Below are 19,313 nucleotides of genomic sequence, written 5' to 3'. Positions count from 1 at the left end.
CGAAAGATCACGGCCGTCAGAAAGCAGCTTATATATTGCCCTGGGAAGAGTACTGTTTTTGGAGTGTGCAGTAAAATCGTGTTTCTGGACAAGGGAGGCATAAGTGCGCTGCTCTCCTAAGCTATCTCCCTGCGAGACACACTGCCAAAGCTTTTCGCTATGATGCAGTCTAGTGCAGACACACACTACGGCTCTCCGGAGCTGTCCGAAGCCAAGCGCCGGTGGCCGGCGTCTTTCGGCTGAAGCAGCGCTTCGGAGCGTAGGGCTGCCGCTCCGCTGTTGTGTGCGCGAAGCAGCCGCTTCTCCTGCTCCGGGAGCCGGACAGAGCGGTAGCTTGCACGAGGGCGAAGAACGTTGCCGCAGGGAGACGACATTGTGTGCACAGCCTTGCGACTGCTAGAGGACGGTGGCTAAAGCTCCCTGCCTTTTCAATGCACTGCTGGCATGCTTTATTGAAGGTGTTCCGAGACAACTTTCCTGGGTTTTGACTTCGTCCTGATGCAGCCCCTCTTGGGAAATTGGTGCTCGTCCCAGAAGGCTCGAGATGCAGAAAACTCGATGGCAGCTGCAGAAATGAAGGACTCTGTTGAAGTGTGGAGAAGCAAGAACATAGCCAGCGCCTTGTGTTTGGGAGTCAGCAGCTGCTGGACTTTTGCGATTGCTTTCACTGTGCACTGAATGCCAGGACGGCATGTGCACGTTACAACAACGAGCTGGGCAAGAGTAATCGAAAGATCACGGACGTCAGAAAGCAGCTTATATATTGCCCTGGGAAGAGTACTGTTTTTGGAGTGTGCAGTAAAATCGTGTTTCTGGACAAGGGAGGCATAAGTGCGCTGCGCTCCTAAGCTATCTCCCTGCGAGACACACTGCCAAAGCTTTTCGCTATGATGCAGTCTAGTGCAGACGCACACTACGGCTCTCCGGAGCTGTCCGAAGCCAAGCGCCGGTGGCCAGCGTCTTTCGGCTGAAGCAGCGCTTCGGAGCGTAGGGCTGCCGCTCCGCTGTTGTGTGCGCGAAGCTGCCGCTTCTCCTACTCCGGGAGCCGGACAGAGCGGTAGCTTGTACGAGGGCGAAGAACGTTGCCGCAGGGAGACGACATTGTGTGCACAGCCTTGCGACTGCTAGAGGACGGTGGCTAAAGCTCCCTGCCTTTTCAATGCACTGCTGGCATGCTTTATTGAAGGTCTTCCGAGACAACTTTCCTGGGTTTTGACTTCGTCCTGATGCAGCCCCTCTTGGAAAATTGGTGCTCATCCCAGAAGGCTCGAGATGCAGAAAACTCGATGGCAGCTGCAGAAATGAAGGACTCTGTTGAAGTGTCGAGAAGCAAGAACATAGCCAGCGCCTTGTGTTTGGGAGTCAGCAGCTGCTGGACTTTTGCGATTGCTTTCACTGTGCACTGAATGCCAGGACGGCATGTGCACGTTAAAACAACGAGCTGGGCAAGAGTAATCGAAAGATCACGGACGTCAGAAAGCAGCTTATATATTGCCCTGGGAAGAGTACTGTTTTTGGAGTGTGCAGTAAAATCGTGTTTCTGGGCAAATGAGGCATAAGTGCGCTGCGCTCCTAAGCTATCTCTCTGCGAGACACACTGCCAAAGCTTTTCGCTATGATGCAGTCTAGTGCAGACGCACACTACGGCTCTCCGGAGCTGTCCGAAGCCAAGCGCCGGTGGCCGGCGTCTTTCGGCTGAAGCAGCGCTTCGGAGCGTAGGGCTGCCGCTCCGCTGTTGTGTGCGCGAAGCAGCCGCTTCTCCTGCTCTGGGAGCCGGACAGAGCGGTAGCTTGTACGGGGGCGAAGAACGAAGCCGCAGAGCACCGGGCTTCGCGCACACCCGAAGGACTGCTAGAGGACCGTGGTGGCCGCACGCCTGCCTCTTCAATTCCCTTCTAGCATCCTTCTGGAAGGTGTTCCAGGACAAATTCCCTGAGTTTTGAATTCGTCCTGATGCAGCCCCTCCTGGGAAACTCGTGCTCGTCCTCTGTGGCTCCGACATGCAGAGACCTCGATGGCAACTGCAGAAATGAAGGGCTGCGTTGAGTTGTCGAGAAGCAAGAACATAGCCAGCGCCTTGTGTTTGGGAGTCAGCAGCTGCTGGACTTTTGCGATTGCTTTCACTGTGCACTGAATGCCAGGACGGCATGTGCACGTTAAAACAACGAGCTGGGCAAGAGTAATCGAAAGATCACGGCCGTCAGAAAGCAGCTTATATATTGCCCTGGGAAGAGTACTGTTTTTGGAGTGTGCAGTAAAATCGTGTTTCTGGGTAAATGAGGCATAAGTGCGCTGCGCTCCTAAGGTATCTCCCTGCGAGACACACTGCCAAAGCTTTTCGCTATGATGCAGTCTAGTGCAGACGCACACTACGGCTCTCCGGAGCTGTCCGAAGCCAAGCGCCGGTGGCCAGCGTCTTTCGGCTGAAGCAGCGCTTCGGAGCGTAGGGCTGCCGCTCCGCTGTTGTGTGCGCGAAGCAGCCGCTTCTCCTGCTCCGGGAGCCGGACAGAGCGGTAGCTTGTACGAGGGCGAAGAAAGAAACCGCAGAGCAACGGGCTTCTGCGCGCACCCTAAGGACTGCTAGAGGACGGTGGTGGCCGCACGCCTGCCTCTTCAATTCCCTTCTAGCATACTTATGGAAGGAGTTCCAGGACAAATTCCCTGAGTTTTGAATTCCTCCTGATGCAGCCCCTCCTGGGAAACTCGTGCTCGTCCTCTGAGTCTCCGACATGCAGAGACCTCGATGGCAACTGCAGAAATGAAGGGCTGCGTTGAGTTGTCGAGAAACAAGAACATAGCCAGCGCCTTGTGTTTGGGAGTCAGCAGCTGCTGGACTTTTGCGATTGCTTTCACTGTGCACTGAATGCCAGGACGGCATGTGCACGTTAAAACAACGAGCTGGGCAAGAGTAATCGAAAGATCACGGCCGTCAGAAAGCAGCTTATATATTGCCCTGGGAAGAGTACTGTTTTTGGAGTGTGCAGTAAAATCGTGTTTCTGGGCAAATGAGGCATAAGTGCGCTGCGCTCCTAAGCTATCTCTCTGCGAGACACACTGCCAAAGCTTTTCGCTATGATGCAGTCTAGTGCAGACGCACACTACGGCTCTCCGGAGCTGTCCGAAGCCAAGCGCCGGTGGCCGGCGTCTTTCGGCTGAAGCAGCGCTTCGGAGCGTAGGGCTGCCGCTCCGCTGTTGTGTGCGCAAAGCAGCCGCTTCTCCTGCTCCGGGAGCCGGACAGAGCGCTAGCTTGTACGGGGGCGAAGAACGAAGCCGCAGAGCACCGGGCTTCGCGCACACCTTAAGGACTGCTAGAGGACCGTGGTGGCCGCACGCCTGCCTCTTCAATTCCCTTCTAGCATCCTTATGGAAGGTGTTCCAGGACAAATTCCCTGAGTTTTGAATTCGTCCTGATGCAGCCCCTCCTGGGAAACTCGTGCTCGTCCTCTGTGGCTCCGACATGCAGAGACCTCGATGGCAACTGCAGAAATGAAGGGCTGCGTTGAGTTGTCGAGAAGCAAGAACATAGCCAGCGCCTTGTGTTTGGGAGTCAGCAGCTGCTGGACTTTTGCGATTGCTTTCACTGTGCACTGAATGCCAGGACGGCATGTGCACGTTAAAACAACGAGCTGGGCAAGAGTAATCGAAAGATCACGGCCGTCAGAAAGCAGCTTATATATTGCCCTGGGAAGAGTACTGTTTTTGGAGTGTGCAGTAAAATCGTGTTTCTGGACAAGGGAGGCATAAGTGCGCTGCGCTCCTAAGGTATCTCCCTGCGAGACACACTGCCAAAGCTTTTCGCTATGATGCAGTCTAGTGCAGACGCACACTACGGCTCTCCGGAGCTGTCCGAAGCCAAGCGCCGGTGGCCAGCGTCTTTCGGCTGAAGCAGCGCTTCGGAGCGTAGGGCTGCCGCTCCGCTGTTGTGTGCGCGAAGCAGCCGCTTCTCCTGCTCCGGGAGCCGGACAGAGCGGTAGCTTGTACGAGGGCGAAGAAAGAAACCGCAGAGCAACGGGCTTCTGCGCGCACCCTAAGGACTGCTAGAGGACGGTGGTGGCCGCACGCCTGCCTCTTCAATTCCCTTCTAGCATCCTTATGGAAGGTGTTCCAGGACAAATTCCCTGAGTTTTGAATTCCTCCTGATGCAGCCCCTCCTGGGAAACTCGTGCTCGTCCTCTGAGTCTCCGACATGCAGAGACCTCGATGGCAACTGCAGAAATGAAGGGCTGCGTTGAGTTGTCGAGAAGCAAGAACATAGCCAGCGCCTTGTGTTTGGGAGTCAGCAGCTGCTGGACTTTTGCGATTGCTTTCACTGTGCACTGAATGCCAGGACGGCATGTGCACGTTAAAACAACGAGCTGGGCAAGAGTAATCGAAAGATCACGGACGTCAGAAAGCAGCTTATATATTGCCCTGGGAAGAGTACTGTTTTTGGAGTGTGCAGTAAAATCGTGTTTCTGGACAAGGGAGGCATAAGTGCGCTGTGCTCCTAAGCTATCTCCCTGCGAGACACACTGCCAAAGCTTTTCGCTATGATGCAGTCTAGTGCATACCCACTCTACGACTCTCCGGAGCTGTCCGAAGCCAAGCGCCGGTGGCCGGCGTCTTTCGGCTGAAGCAGCGCTTCGGAGCGTAGGGCTGCCGCTCCGCTGTTGTGTGCGCGAAGCAGCCGCTTCTCCTGCTCCGGGAGCCGGAGAGAGCGCTAGCTTGTACGAGGGCGAAGAACGTTGCCGCAGGGAGACGACATTGTGTGCACAGCCTTGCGACTGCTAGAGGACGGTGGCTAAAGCTACCTGCCTTTTCAATGCACTGCTGGCATGCTTTATTGAAGGTCTTCCGACACAACTTTCCTGGGTTTTGACTTCGTCCTGATGCAGCCCCTCTTGGGAAATTGGTGCTCGTCCCAGAAGGCTCGAGATGCAGAAAACTCGATGGCAGCTGCAGAAATGAAGGACTCTGTTGAAGTGTGGAGAAGCAAGAACATAGCCAGCGCCTTGTGTTTGGGAGTCAGCAGCTGCTGGACTTTTGCGATTGCTTTCACTGTGCACTGAATGCCAGGACGGCATGTGCACGTTAAAACAACGAGCTGGGCAAGAGTAATCGAAAGATCACGGCCGTCAGCAAGCAGCTTATATATTGCCCTGGGAAGAGTACTGTTTTTGGAGTGTGCAGTAAAATTGTGTTTCTGGACAAGGGAGGCATAAGTGCGCTGCTCTCCTAAGCTATATCTCTGCGAGACACACTGCCAAAGCTTTTCGCTATGATGCAGTCTAGTGCGTACCCACTCTACGGCTCTCCGGAGCTGTCCGAAGCCAAGCGCCGGTGGCCGGCGTCTTTCGGCTGAAGCAGCGCTTCGGAGCGTAGGGCTGCCGCTCCGCTGTTGTGTGCGCGAAGCAGCCGCTTCTCCTGCTCCGGGAGCCGGAGAGAGCGGTAGCTTGCACGAGGGCGAAGAACGTTGCCGCAGGGAGACGACATTGTGTGCACAGCCTTGCGACTGCTAGAGGACGGTGGCTAAAGCTACCTGCCTTTTCAATGCACTGCTGGCATGCTTTATTGAAGGTGTTCCGAGACAACTTTCCTGGGTTTTGACTTCGTCCTGATGCAGCCCCTCTTGGGAAATTGGTGCTCGTCCCAGAAGGCTCGAGATGCAGAAAACTCGATGGCAGCTGCAGAAATGAAGGACTCTGTTGAAGTGTGGAGAAGCAAGAACATAGCCAGCGCCTTGTGTTTGGGAGTCAGCAGCTGCTGGACTTTTGCGATTGCTTTCACTGTGCACTGAATGCCAGGACGGCATGTGCACGTTAAAACAACGAGCTGGGCAAGAGTAATCGAAAGATCACGGCCGTCAGAAAGCAGCTTATATATTGCCCTGGGAAGAGTACTGTTTTTGGAGTGTGCAGTAAAATCGTGTTTCTGGGCAAATGAGGCATAAGTGCGCTGCGCTCCTAAGCTATCTCCCTGCGAGACACACTGCCAAAGCTTTTCGCTATGATGCAGTCTAGTGCAGACGCACACTACGGCTCTCCGGAGCTGTCCGAAGCCAAGCGCCGGTGGCCAGCGTCTTTCGGCTGAAGCAGCGCTTCGGAGCGTAGGGCTGCCGCTCCGCTGTTGTGTGCGCGAAGCAGCCGCTTCTCCTGCTCCGGGAGCCGGAGAGAGCGCTAGCTTGCACGAGGGCGAAGAACGTTGCCGCAGGGAGACGACATTGTGTGCACAGCCTTGCGACTGCTAGAGGACGGTGGCTAAAGCTCCCTGCCTTTTCAATGCACTGCTGGCATGCTTTATTGAAGGTGTTCCGAGACAACTTTCCTGGGTTTTGACTTCGTCCTGATGCAGCCCCTCTTGGGAAATTGGTGCTCGTCCCAGAAGGCTCGAGATGCAGAAAACTCGATGGCAGCTGCAGAAATGAAGGACTCTGTTGAAGTGTGGAGAAGCAAGAACATAGCCAGCGCCTTGTGTTTGGGAGTCAGCAGCTGCTGGACTTTTGCGATTGCTTTCACTGTGCACTGAATGCCAGGACGGCATGTGCACGTTAAAACAACGAGCTGGGCAAGAGTAATCGAAAGATCACGGACGTCAGAAAGCAGCTTATATATTGCCCTGGGAAGAGTACTGTTTTTGGAGTGTGCAGTAAAATCGTGTTTCTGGACAAGGGAGGCATAAGTGCGCTGCTCTCCTAAGCTATCTCTCTGCGAGACACACTGCCAAAGCTTTTCGCTATGATGCAGTCTAGTGCAGACACACACTACGGCTCTCCGGAGCTGTCCGAAGCCAAGCGCCGGTGGCCGGCGTCTTTCGGCTGAAGCAGCGCTTCGGAGCGTAGGGCTGCCGCTCCGCTGTTGTGTGCGCGAAGCAGCCGCTTCTCCTGCTCCGGGAGCCGGACAGAGCGGTAGCTTGTACGAGGGCGAAGAAAGAAACCGCAGAGCAACGGGCTTCTGCGCGCACCCTAAGGACTGCTAGAGGACGGTGGTGGCCGCACGCCTGCCTCTTCAATTCCCTTCTAGCATCCTTATGGAAGGTGTTCCAGGACAAATTCCCTGAGTTTTGAATTCCTCCTGATGCAGCCCCTCCTGGGAAACTCGTGCTCGTCCTCTGAGTCTCCGACATGCAGAGACCTCGATGGCAACTGCAGAAATGAAGGGCTGCGTTGAGTTGTCGAGAAGCAAGAACATAGCCAGCGCCTTGTGTTTGGGAGTCAGCAGCTGCTGGACTTTTGCGATTGCTTTCACTGTGCACTGAATGCCAGGACGGCATGTGCACGTTAAAACAACGAGCTGGGCAAGAGTAATCGAAAGATCACGGACGTCAGAAAGCAGCTTATATATTGCCCTGGGAAGAGTACTGTTTTTGGAGTGTGCAGTAAAATCGTGTTTCTGGACAAGGGAGGCATAAGTGCGCTGTGCTCCTAAGCTATCTCCCTGCGAGACACACTGCCAAAGCTTTTCGCTATGATGCAGTCTAGTGCATACCCACTCTACGACTCTCCGGAGCTGTCCGAAGCCAAGCGCCGGTGGCCGGCGTCTTTCGGCTGAAGCAGCGCTTCGGAGCGTAGGGCTGCCGCTCCGCTGTTGTGTGCGCGAAGCAGCCGCTTCTCCTGCTCCGGGAGCCGGAGAGAGCGCTAGCTTGTACGAGGGCGAAGAACGTTGCCGCAGGGAGACGACATTGTGTGCACAGCCTTGCGACTGCTAGAGGACGGTGGCTAAAGCTACCTGCCTTTTCAATGCACTGCTGGCATGCTTTATTGAAGGTCTTCCGACACAACTTTCCTGGGTTTTGACTTCGTCCTGATGCAGCCCCTCTTGGGAAATTGGTGCTCGTCCCAGAAGGCTCGAGATGCAGAAAACTCGATGGCAGCTGCAGAAATGAAGGACTCTGTTGAAGTGTGGAGAAGCAAGAACATAGCCAGTGCCTTGTGTTTGGGAGTCAGCAGCTGCTGGACTTTTGCGATTGCTTTCACTGTGCACTGAATGCCAGGACGGCATGTGCACGTTAAAACAACGAGCTGGGCAAGAGTAATCGAAAGATCACGGCCGTCAGCAAGCAGCTTATATATTGCCCTGGGAAGAGTACTGTTTTTGGAGTGTGCAGTAAAATTGTGTTTCTGGACAAGGGAGGCATAAGTGCGCTGCTCTCCTAAGCTATCTCTCTGCGAGACACACTGCCAAAGCTTTTCGCTATGATGCAGTCTAGTGCATACCCACTCTACGGCTCTCCGGAGCTGTCCGAAGCCAAGCGCCGGTGGCCGGCGTCTTTCGGCTGAAGCAGCGCTTCGGAGCGTAGGGCTGCCGCTCCGCTGTTGTGTGCGCGAAGCAGCCGCTTCTCCTGCTCCGGGAGCCGGAGAGAGCGGTAGCTTGCACGAGGGCGAAGAACGTTGCCGCAGGGAGACGACATTGTGTGCACAGCCTTGCGACTGCTAGAGGACGGTGGCTAAAGCTACCTGCCTTTTCAATGCACTGCTGGCATGCTTTATTGAAGGTGTTCCGAGACAACTTTCCTGGGTTTTGACTTCGTCCTGATGCAGCCCCTCTTGGGAAATTGGTGCTCGTCCCAGAAGGCTCGAGATGCAGAAAACTCGATGGCAGCTGCAGAAATGAAGGACTCTGTTGAAGTGTGGAGAAGCAAGAACATAGCCAGCGCCTTGTGTTTGGGAGTCAGCAGCTGCTGGACTTTTGCGATTGCTTTCACTGTGCACTGAATGCCAGGACGGCATGTGCACGTTAAAACAACGAGCTGGGCAAGAGTAATCGAAAGATCACGGCCGTCAGAAAGCAGCTTATATATTGCCCTGGGAAGAGTACTGTTTTTGGAGTGTGCAGTAAAATCGTGTTTCTGGGCAAATGAGGCATAAGTGCGCTGCGCTCCTAAGCTATCTCCCTGCGAGACACACTGCCAAAGCTTTTCGCTATGATGCAGTCTAGTGCAGACGCACACTACGGCTCTCCGGAGCTGTCCGAAGCCAAGCGCCGGTGGCCAGCGTCTTTCGGCTGAAGCAGCGCTTCGGAGCGTAGGGCTGCCGCTCCGCTGTTGTGTGCGCGAAGCAGCCGCTTCTCCTGCTCCGGGAGCCGGAGAGAGCGCTAGCTTGCACGAGGGCGAAGAACGTTGCCGCAGGGAGACGACATTGTGTGCACAGCCTTGCGACTGCTAGAGGACGGTGGCTAAAGCTCCCTGCCTTTTCAATGCACTGCTGGCATGCTTTATTGAAGGTGTTCCGAGACAACTTTCCTGGGTTTTGACTTCGTCCTGATGCAGCCCCTCTTGGGAAATTGGTGCTCGTCCCAGAAGGCTCGAGATGCAGAAAACTCGATGGCAGCTGCAGAAATGAAGGACTCTGTTGAAGTGTGGAGAAGCAAGAACATAGCCAGCGCCTTGTGTTTGGGAGTCAGCAGCTGCTGGACTTTTGCGATTGCTTTCACTGTGCACTGAATGCCAGGACGGCATGTGCACGTTAAAACAACGAGCTGGGCAAGAGTAATCGAAAGATCACGGACGTCAGAAAGCAGCTTATATATTGCCCTGGGAAGAGTACTGTTTTTGGAGTGTGCAGTAAAATCGTGTTTCTGGGCAAATGAGGCATAAGTGCGCTGCGCTCCTAAGCTATCTCTCTGCGAGACACACTGCCAAAGCTTTTCGCTATGATGCAGTCTAGTGCAGACGCACACTACGGCTCTCCGGAGCTGTCCGAAGCCAAGCGCCGGTGGCCGGCGTCTTTCGGCTGAAGCAGCGCTTCGGAGCGTAGGGCAGCCGCTCCGCTGTTGTGTGCGCGAAGCAGCCGCTTCTCCTGCTCCGGGAACCGGAGAGAGCGGTAGCTTGCACGAGGGCGAAGAACGTTGCCGCAGGGAGACGACATTGTGTGCACAGCCTTGCGACTGCTAGAGGACGGTGGCTAAAGCTACCTGCCTTTTCAATGCACTGCTGGCATGCTTTATTGAAGGTGTTCCGAGACAACTTTCCTGGGTTTTGACTTCGTCCTGATGCAGCCCCTCTTGGGAAATTGGTGCTCGTCCCAGAAGGCTCGAGATGCAGAAAACTCGATGGCAGCTGCAGAAATGAAGGACTCTGTTGAAGTGTGGAGAAGCAAGAACATAGCCAGCGCCTTGTGTTTGGGAGTCAGCAGCTGCTGGACTTTTGCGATTGCTTTCACTGTGCACTGAATGCCAGGACGGCATGTGCACGTTAAAACAACGAGCTGGGCAAGAGTAATCGAAAGATCACGGACGTCAGAAAGCAGCTTATATATTGCCCTGGGAAGAGTACTGTTTTTGGAGTGTGCAGTAAAATCGTGTTTCTGGACAAGGGAGGCATAAGTGCGCTGCTCTCCTAAGCTATCTCTCTGCGAGACACACTGCCAAAGCTTTTCGCTATGATGCAGTCTAGTGCAGACGCACACTACGGCTCTCCGGAGCTGTCCGAAGCCAAGCGCCGGTGGCCGGCGTCTTTCGGCTGAAGCAGCGCTTCGGAGCGTAGGGCTGCCGCTCCGCTGTTGTGTGCGCGAAGCAGCCGCTTCTCCTGCTCCGGGAGCCGGACAGAGCGGTAGCTTGCACGAGGGCGAAGAACGTTGCCGCAGGGAGACGACATTGTGTGCACAGCCTTGCGACTGCTAGAGGACGGTGGCTAAAGCTCCCTGCCTTTTCAATGCACTGCTGGCATGCTTTATTGAAGGTCTTCCGAGACAACTTTCCTGGGTTTTGACTTCGTCCCGATGCAGCCCCTCTTGGGAAATTGGTGCTCGTCCCAGAAGGCTCGAGATGCAGAAAACTCGATGGCAGCTGCAGAAATGAAGGACTCTGTTGAAGTGTGGAGAAGCAAGAACATAGCCAGCGCCTTGTGTTTGGGAGTCAGCAGCTGCTGGACTTTTGCGATTGCTTTCACTGTGCACTGAATGCCAGGACGGCATGTGCACGTTAAAACAACGAGCTGGGCAAGAGTAATCGAAAGATCACGGCCGTCAGAAAGCAGCTTATATATTGCCCTGGGAAGAGTACTGTTTTTGGAGTGTGCAGTAAAATCGTGTTTCTGGGCAAATGAGGCATAAGTGCGCTGCGCTCCTAAGCTATCTCTCTGCGAGACACACTGCCAAAGCTTTTCGCTATGATGCAGTCTAGTGCAGACGCACACTACGGCTCTCCGGAGCTGTCCGAAGCCAAGCGCCGGTGGCCGGCGTCTTTCGGCTGAAGCAGCGCTTCGGAGCGTAGGGCTGCCGCTCCGCTGTTGTGTGCGCGAAGCAGCCGCTTCTCCTGCTCCGGGAGCCGGACAGAGCGGTAGCTTGTACGGGGGCGAAGAACGAAGCCGCAGAGCACCGGGCTTCGCGCACACCTTAAGGACTGCTAGAGGACCGTGGTGGCCGCACGCCTGCCTCTTCAATTCCCTTCTAGCATCCTTATGGAAGGTGTTCCAGGACAAATTCCCTGAGTTTTGAATTCGTCCTGATGCAGCCCCTCCTGGGAAACTCCTGCTCGTCCTCTGTGGCTCCGACATGCAGAGACCTCGATGGCAACTGCAGAAATGAAGGGCTGCGTTGAGTTGTCGAGAAGCAAGAACATAGCCAGCGCCTTGTGTTTGGGAGTCAGCAGCTGCTGGACTTTTGCGATTGCTTTCACTGTGCACTGAATGCCAGGACGGCATGTGCACGTTAAAACAACGAGCTGGGCAAGAGTAATCGAAAGATCACGGACGTCAGAAAGCAGCTTATATATTGCCCTGGGAAGAGTACTGTTTTTGGAGTGTGCAGTAAAATCGTGTTTCTGGACAAGGGAGGCATAAGTGCGCTGCGCTCCTAAGCTATCTCCCTGCGAGACACACTGCCAAAGCTTTTCGCTATGATGCAGTCTAGTGCAGACGCACACTACGGCTCTCCGGAGCTGTCCGAAGCCAAGCGCCGGTGGCCGGCGTCTTTCGGCTGAAGCAGCGCTTCGGAGCGTAGGGCTGCCGCTCCGCTGTTGTGTGCGCGAAGCAGCCGCTTCTCCTGCTCCGGGAGCCGGAGAGAGCGGTAGCTTGCACGAGGGCGAAGAACGTTGCCGCAGGGAGACGACATTGTGTGCACAGCCTTGCGACTGCTAGAGGACGGTGGCTAAAGCTCCCTGCCTTTTCAATGCACTGCTGGCATGCTTTATTGAAGGTGTTCCGAGACAACTTTCCTGGGTTTTGACTTCGTCCTGATGCAGCCCCTCTTGGGAAATTGGTGCTCGTCCCAGAAGGCTCGAGATGCAGAAAACTCGATGGCAGCTGCAGAAATGAAGGACTCTGTTGAAGTGTGGAGAAGCAAGAACATAGCCAGCGCCTTGTGTTTGGGAGTCAGCAGCTGCTGGACTTTTGCGATTGCTTTCACTGTGCACTGAATGCCAGGACGGCATGTGCACGTTAAAACAACGAGCTGGGCAAGAGTAATCGAAAGATCACGGACGTCAGAAAGCAGCTTATATATTGCCCTGGGAAGAGTACTGTTTTTGGAGTGTGCAGTAAAATCGTGTTTCTGGACAAGGGAGGCATAAGTGCGCTGTGCTCCTAAGCTATCTCCCTGCGAGACACACTGCCAAAGCTTTTCGCTATGATGCAGTCTAGTGCAGACGCACACTACGGCTCTCCGGAGCTGTCCGAAGCCAAGCGCCGGTGGCCGGCGTCTTTCGGCTGAAGCAGCGCTTCGGAGCGTAGGGCTGCCGCTCCGCTGTTGTGTGCGCGAAGCAGCCGCTTCTCCTGCTCCGGGAGCCGGAGAGAGCGGTAGCTTGCACGAGGGCGAAGAACGTTGCCGCAGGGAGACGACATTGTGTGCACAGCCTTGCGACTGCTAGAGGACGGTGGCTAAAGCTCCCTGCCTTTTCAATGCACTGCTGGCATGCTTTATTGAAGGTCTTCCGAGACAACTTTCCTGGGTTTTGACTTCGTCCCGATGCAGCCCCTCTTGGGAAATTGGTGCTCGTCCCAGAAGGCTCGAGATGCAGAAAACTCGATGGCAGCTGCAGAAATGAAGGACTCTGTTGAAGTGTGGAGAAGCAAGAACATAGCCAGCGCCTTGTGTTTGGGAGTCAGCAGCTGCTGGACTTTTGCGATTGCTTTCACTGTGCACTGAATGCCAGGACGGCATGTGCACGTTAAAACAACGAGCTGGGCAAGAGTAATCGAAAGATCACGGACGTCAGAAAGCAGCTTATATATTGCCCTGGGAAGAGTACTGTTTTTGGAGTGTGCAGTAAAATCGTGTTTCTGGGCAAATGAGGCATAAGTGCGCTGCGCTCCTAAGCTATCTCTCTGCGAGACACACTGCCAAAGCTTTTCGCTATGATGCAGTCTAGTGCAGACGCACACTACGGCTCTCCGGAGCTGTCCGAAGCCAAGCGCCGGTGGCCGGCGTCTTTCGGCTGAAGCAGCGCTTCGGAGCGTAGGGCTGCCGCTCCGCTGTTGTGTGCGCGAAGCAGCCGCTTCTCCTGCTCCGGGAGCCGGACAGAGCGGTAGCTTGTACGGGGGCGAAGAACGAAGCCGCAGAGCACCGGGCTTCGCGCACACCTTAAGGACTGCTAGAGGACCGTGGTGGCCGCACGCCTGCCTCTTCAATTCCCTTCTAGCATCCTTATGGAAGGTGTTCCAGGACAAATTCCCTGAGTTTTGAATTCGTCCTGATGCAGCCCCTCCTGGGAAACTCCTGCTCGTCCTCTGTGGCTCCGACATGCAGAGACCTCGATGGCAACTGCAGAAATGAAGGGCTGCGTTGAGTTGTCGAGAAGCAAGAACATAGCCAGCGCCTTGTGTTTGGGAGTCAGCAGCTGCTGGACTTTTGCGATTGCTTTCACTGTGCACTGAATGCCAGGACGGCATGTGCACGTTAAAACAACGAGCTGGGCAAGAGTAATCGAAAGATCACGGCCGTCAGAAAGCAGCTTATATATTGCCCTGGGAAGAGTACTGTTTTTGGAGTGTGCAGTAAAATCGTGTTTCTGGACAAGGGAGGCATAAGTGCGCTGTGCTCCTAAGCTATCTCCCTGCGAGACACACTGCCAAAGCTTTTCGCTATGATGCAGTCTAGTGCAGACGCACACTACGGCTCTCCGGAGCTGTCCGAAGCCAAGCGCCGGTGGCCGGCGTCTTTCGGCTGAAGCAGCGCTTCGGAGCGTAGGGCTGCCGCTCCGCTGTTGTGTGCGCGAAGCAGCCGCTTCTCCTGCTCCGGGAGCCGGACAGAGCGGTAGCTTGCACGAGGGCGAAGAACGTTGCCGCAGGGAGACGACATTGTGTGCACAGCCTTGCGACTGCTAGAGGACGGTGGCTAAAGCTCCCTGCCTTTTCAATGCACTGCTGGCATGCTTTATTGAAGGTGTTCCGAGACAACTTTCCTGGGTTTTGACTTCGTCCTGATGCAGCCCCTCTTGGGAAATTGGTGCTCGTCCCAGAAGGCTCGAGATGCAGAAAACTCGATGGCAGCTGCAGAAATGAAGGACTCTGTTGAAGTGTGGAGAAGCAAGAACATAGCCAGCGCCTTGTGTTTGGGAGTCAGCAGCTGCTGGACTTTTGCGATTGCTTTCACTGTGCACTGAATGCCAGGACGGCATGTGCACGTTAAAACAACGAGCTGGGCAAGAGTAATCGAAAGATCACGGCCGTCAGAAAGCAGCTTATATATTGCCCTGGGAAGAGTACTGTTTTTGGAGTGTGCAGTAAAATCGTGTTTCTGGACAAGGGAGGCATAAGTGCGCTGTGCTCCTAAGCTATCTCCCTGCGAGACACACTGCCAAAGCTTTTCGCTATGATGCAGTCTAGTGCAGACGCACACTACGGCTCTCCGGAGCTGTCCGAAGCCAAGCGCCGGTGGCCGGCGTCTTTCGGCTGAAGCAGCGCTTCGGAGCGTAGGGCTGCCGCTCCGCTGTTGTGTGCGCGAAGCAGCCGCTTCTCCTGCTCCGGGAGCCGGACAGAGCGGTAGCTTGCACGAGGGCGAAGAACGTTGCCGCAGGGAGACGACATTGTGTGCACAGCCTTGCGACTGCTAGAGGACGGTGGCTAAAGCTCCCTGCCTTTTCAATGCACTGCTGGCATGCTTTATTGAAGGTCTTCCGAGACAACTTTCCTGGGTTTTGACTTCGTCCCGATGCAGCCCCTCTTGGGAAATTGGTGCTCGTCCCAGAAGGCTCGAGATGCAGAAAACTCGATGGCAGCTGCAGAAATGAAGGACTCTGTTGAAGTGTGGAGAAGCAAGAACATAGCCAGCGCCTTGTGTTTGGGAGTCAGCAGCTGCTGGACTTTTGCGATTGCTTTCACTGTGCACTGAATGCCAGGACGGCATGTGCACGTTAAAACAACGAGCTGGGCAAGAGTAATCGAAAGATCACGGCCGTCAGAAAGCAGCTTATATATTGCCCTGGGAAGAGTACTGTTTTTGGAGTGTGCAGTAAAATCGTGTTTCTGGGCAAATGAGGCATAAGTGCGCTGCGCTCCTAAGCTATCTCTCTGCGAGACACACTGCCAAAGCTTTTCGCTATGATGCAGTCTAGTGCAGACGCACACTACGGCTCTCCGGAGCTGTCCGAAGCCAAGCGCCGGTGGCCGGCGTCTTTCGGCTGAAGCAGCGCTTCGGAGCGTAGGGCTGCCGCTCCGCTGTTGTGTGCGCGAAGCAGCCGCTTCTCCTGCTCCGGGAGCCGGACAGAGCGGTAGCTTGTACGGGGGCGAAGAACGAAGCCGCAGAGCACCGGGCTTCGCGCACACCTTAAGGACTGCTAGAGGACCGTGGTGGCCGCACGCCTGCCTCTTCAATTCCCTTCTAGCATCCTTATGGAAGGTGTTCCAGGACAAATTCCCTGAGTTTTGAATTCGTCCTGATGCAGCCCCTCCTGGGAAACTCCTGCTCGTCCTCTGTGGCTCCGACATGCAGAGACCTCGATGGCAACTGCAGAAATGAAGGGCTGCGTTGAGTTGTCGAGAAGCAAGAACATAGCCAGCGCCTTGTGTTTGGGAGTCAGCAGCTGCTGGACTTTTGCGATTGCTTTCACTGTGCACTGAATGCCAGGACGGCATGTGCACGTTAAAACAACGAGCTGGGCAAGAGTAATCGAAAGATCACGGCCGTCAGAAAGCAGCTTATATATTGCCCTGGGAAGAGTACTGTTTTTGGAGTGTGCAGTAAAATCGTGTTTCTGGACAAGGGAGGCATAAGTGCGCTGTGCTCCTAAGCTATCTCCCTGCGAGACACACTGCCAAAGCTTTTCGCTATGATGCAGTCTAGTGCAGACGCACACTACGGCTCTCCGGAGCTGTCCGAAGCCAAGCGCCGGTGGCCGGCGTCTTTCGGCTGAAGCAGCGCTTCGGAGCGTAGGGCTGCCGCTCCGCTGTTGTGTGCGCGAAGCAGCCGCTTCTCCTGCTCCGGGAGCCGGACAGAGCGGTAGCTTGTACGAGGGCGAAGAACGTTGCCGCAGGGAGACGACATTGTGTGCACAGCCTTGCGACTGCTAGAGGACGGTGGCTAAAGCTCCCTGCCTTTTCAATGCACTGCTGGCATGCTTTATTGAAGGTGTTCCGAGACAACTTTCCTGGGTTTTGACTTCGTCCTGATGCAGCCCCTCTTGGGAAATTGGTGCTCGTCCCAGAAGGCTCGAGATGCAGAAAACTCGATGGCAGCTGCAGAAATGAAGGACTCTGTTGAAGTGTGGAGAAGCAAGAACATAGCCAGCGCCTTGTGTTTGGGAGTCAGCAGCTGCTGGACTTTTGCGATTGCTTTCACTGTGCACTGAATGCCAGGACGGCATGTGCACGTTAAAACAACGAGCTGGGCAAGAGTAATCGAAAGATCACGGACGTCAGAAAGCAGCTTATATATTGCCCTGGGAAGAGTACTGTTTTTGGAGTGTGCAGTAAAATCGTGTTTCTGGACAAGGGAGGCATAAGTGCGCTGCGCTCCTAAGCTATCTCTCTGCGAGACACACTGCCAAAGCTTTTCGCTATGATGCAGTCTAGTGCAGACGCACACTACGGCTCTCCGGAGCTGTCCGAAGCCAAGCGCCGGTGGCCGGCGTCTTTCGGCTGAAGCAGCGCTTCGGAGCGTAGGGCTACCGCTCCGCTGTTGTGTGCGCGAAGCAGCCGCTTCTCCTGCTCCGGGAGCCGGACAGAGCGGTAGCTTGTACGGGGGCGAAGAACGAAGCCGCAGAGCACCGGGCTTCGCGCACACCTTAAGGACTGCTAGAGGACCGTGGTGGCCGCACGCCTGCCTCTTCAATTCCCTTCTAGCATCCTTATGGAAGGTGTTCCAGGACAAATTCCCTGAGTTTTGAATTCGTCCTGATGCAGCCCCTCCTGGGAAACTCCTGCTCGTCCTCTGTGGCTCCGACATGCAGAGACCTCGATGGCAACTGCAGAAATGAAGGGCTGCGTTGAGTTGTCGAGAAGCAAGAACATAGCCAGCGCCTTGTGTTTGGGAGTCAGCAGCTGCTGGACTTTTGCGATTGCTTTCACTGTGCACTGAATGCCAGGACGGCATGTGCACGTTAAAACAACGAGCTGGGCAAGAGTAATCGAAAGATCACGGACGTCAGAAAGCAGCTTATATATTGCCCTGGGAAGAGTACTGTTTTTGGAGTGTGCAGTAAAATCGTGTTTCTGGACAAGGGAGGCATAAGTGCGCTGCTCTCCTAAGCTATCTCCCTGCGAGACACACTGCCAAAGCTTTTCGCTATGATGCAGTCTAGTGCAGACGCACACTACGGCTCTCCGGAGCTGTCCGAAGCCAAGCGCCGGTGGCCAGCGTCTTTCGGCTGAAGCAGCGCTTCGGAGCGTAGGGCTGCCGCTCCGCTGTTGTGTGCGCGAAGCAGCCGCTTCTCCTGCTCCGGGAGCCGGACAGAGCGGTAGCTTGTACGGCGGCGAAGAACGTTACCACAGGGAGACGACATTGTGTGCACAGCCTTGCGACTGCTAGAGGACGGTGGCTAAAGCTACCTGCCTTTTCAATGCACTGCTGGCATGCTTTATTGAAGGTGTTCCGAGACAACTTTCCTGGGTTTTGACTTCGTCCTGATGCAGCCCCTCTTGGGAAATTGGTGCTCGTCCCAGAAGGCTCGAGATGCAGAAAACTCGATGGCAGCTGCAGAAATGAAGGACTCTGTTGAAGTGTGGAGAAGCAAGAACATAGCCAGCGCCTTGTGTTTGGGAGTCAGCAGCTGCTGGACTTTTGCGATTGCTTTCACTGTGCACTGAATGCCAGGACGGCATGTGCACGTTAAAACAACGAGCTGGGCAAGAGTAATCGAAAGATCACGGACGTCAGAAAGCAGCTTATATATTGCCCTGGGAAGAGTACTGTTTTTGGAGTGTGCAGTAAAATCGTGTTTCTGGACAAGGGAGGCATAAGTGCGCTGCGCTCCTAAGCTATCTCTCTGCGAGACACACTGCCAAAGCTTTTCGCTATGATGCAGTCTAGTGCAGACGCACACTACGGCTCTCCGGAGCTGTCCGAAGCCAAGCGCCGGTGGCCGGCGTCTTTCGGCTGAAGCAGCGCTTCGGAGCGTAGGGCTGCCGCTCCGCTGTTGTGTGCGCGAAGCAGCCGCTTCTCCTGCTCCGGGAGCCGGACAGAGCGGTAGCTTGTACGGGGGCGAAGAACGAAGCCGCAGAGCACCGGGCTTCGCGCACACCTTAAGGACTGCTAGAGGACCGTGGTGGCCGCACGCCTGCCTCTTCAATTCCCTTCTAGCATCCTTATGGAAGGTGTTCCAGGACAAATTCCCTGAGTTTTGAATTCGTCCTGATGCAGCCCCTCCTGGGAAACTCGTGCTCGTCCTCTGTGGCTCCGACATGCAGAGACCTCGATGGCAACTGCAGAAATGAAGGGCTGCGTTGAGTTGTCGAGAAGCAAGAACATAGCCAGCGCCTTGTGTTTGGGAGTCAGCAGCTGCTGGACTTTTGCGATTGCTTTCACTGTGCACTGAATGCCAGGACGGCATGTGCACGTTAAAACAACGAGCTGGGCAAGAGTAATCGAAAGATCACGGCCGTCAGAAAGCAGCTTATATATTGCCCTGGGAAGAGTACTGTTTTTGGAGTGTGCAGTAAAATCGTGTTTCTGGACAAGGGAGGCATAAGTGCGCTGCTCTCCTAAGCTATCTCCCTGCGAGACACACTGCCAAAGCTTTTCGCTATGATGCAGTCTAGTGCAGACGCACACTACGGCTCTCCGGAGCTGTCCGAAGCCAAGCGCCGGTGGCCAGCGTCTTTCGGCTGAAGCAGCGCTTCGGAGCGTAGGGCTGCCGCTCCGCTGTTGTGTGCGCGAAGCAGCCGCTTCTCCTGCTCCGGGAGCCGGACAGAGCGGTAGCTTGTACGGCGGCGAAGAACGTTGCCACAGGGAGACGACATTGTGTGCA

This window comes from Lonchura striata, chromosome 13 (genome assembly GCF_046129695.1).
Source record: "Lonchura striata isolate bLonStr1 chromosome 13, bLonStr1.mat, whole genome shotgun sequence".
Taxonomy (NCBI): domain Eukaryota; kingdom Metazoa; phylum Chordata; class Aves; order Passeriformes; family Estrildidae; genus Lonchura; species Lonchura striata.
This window is presented reverse-complemented; position numbering follows the sequence as displayed.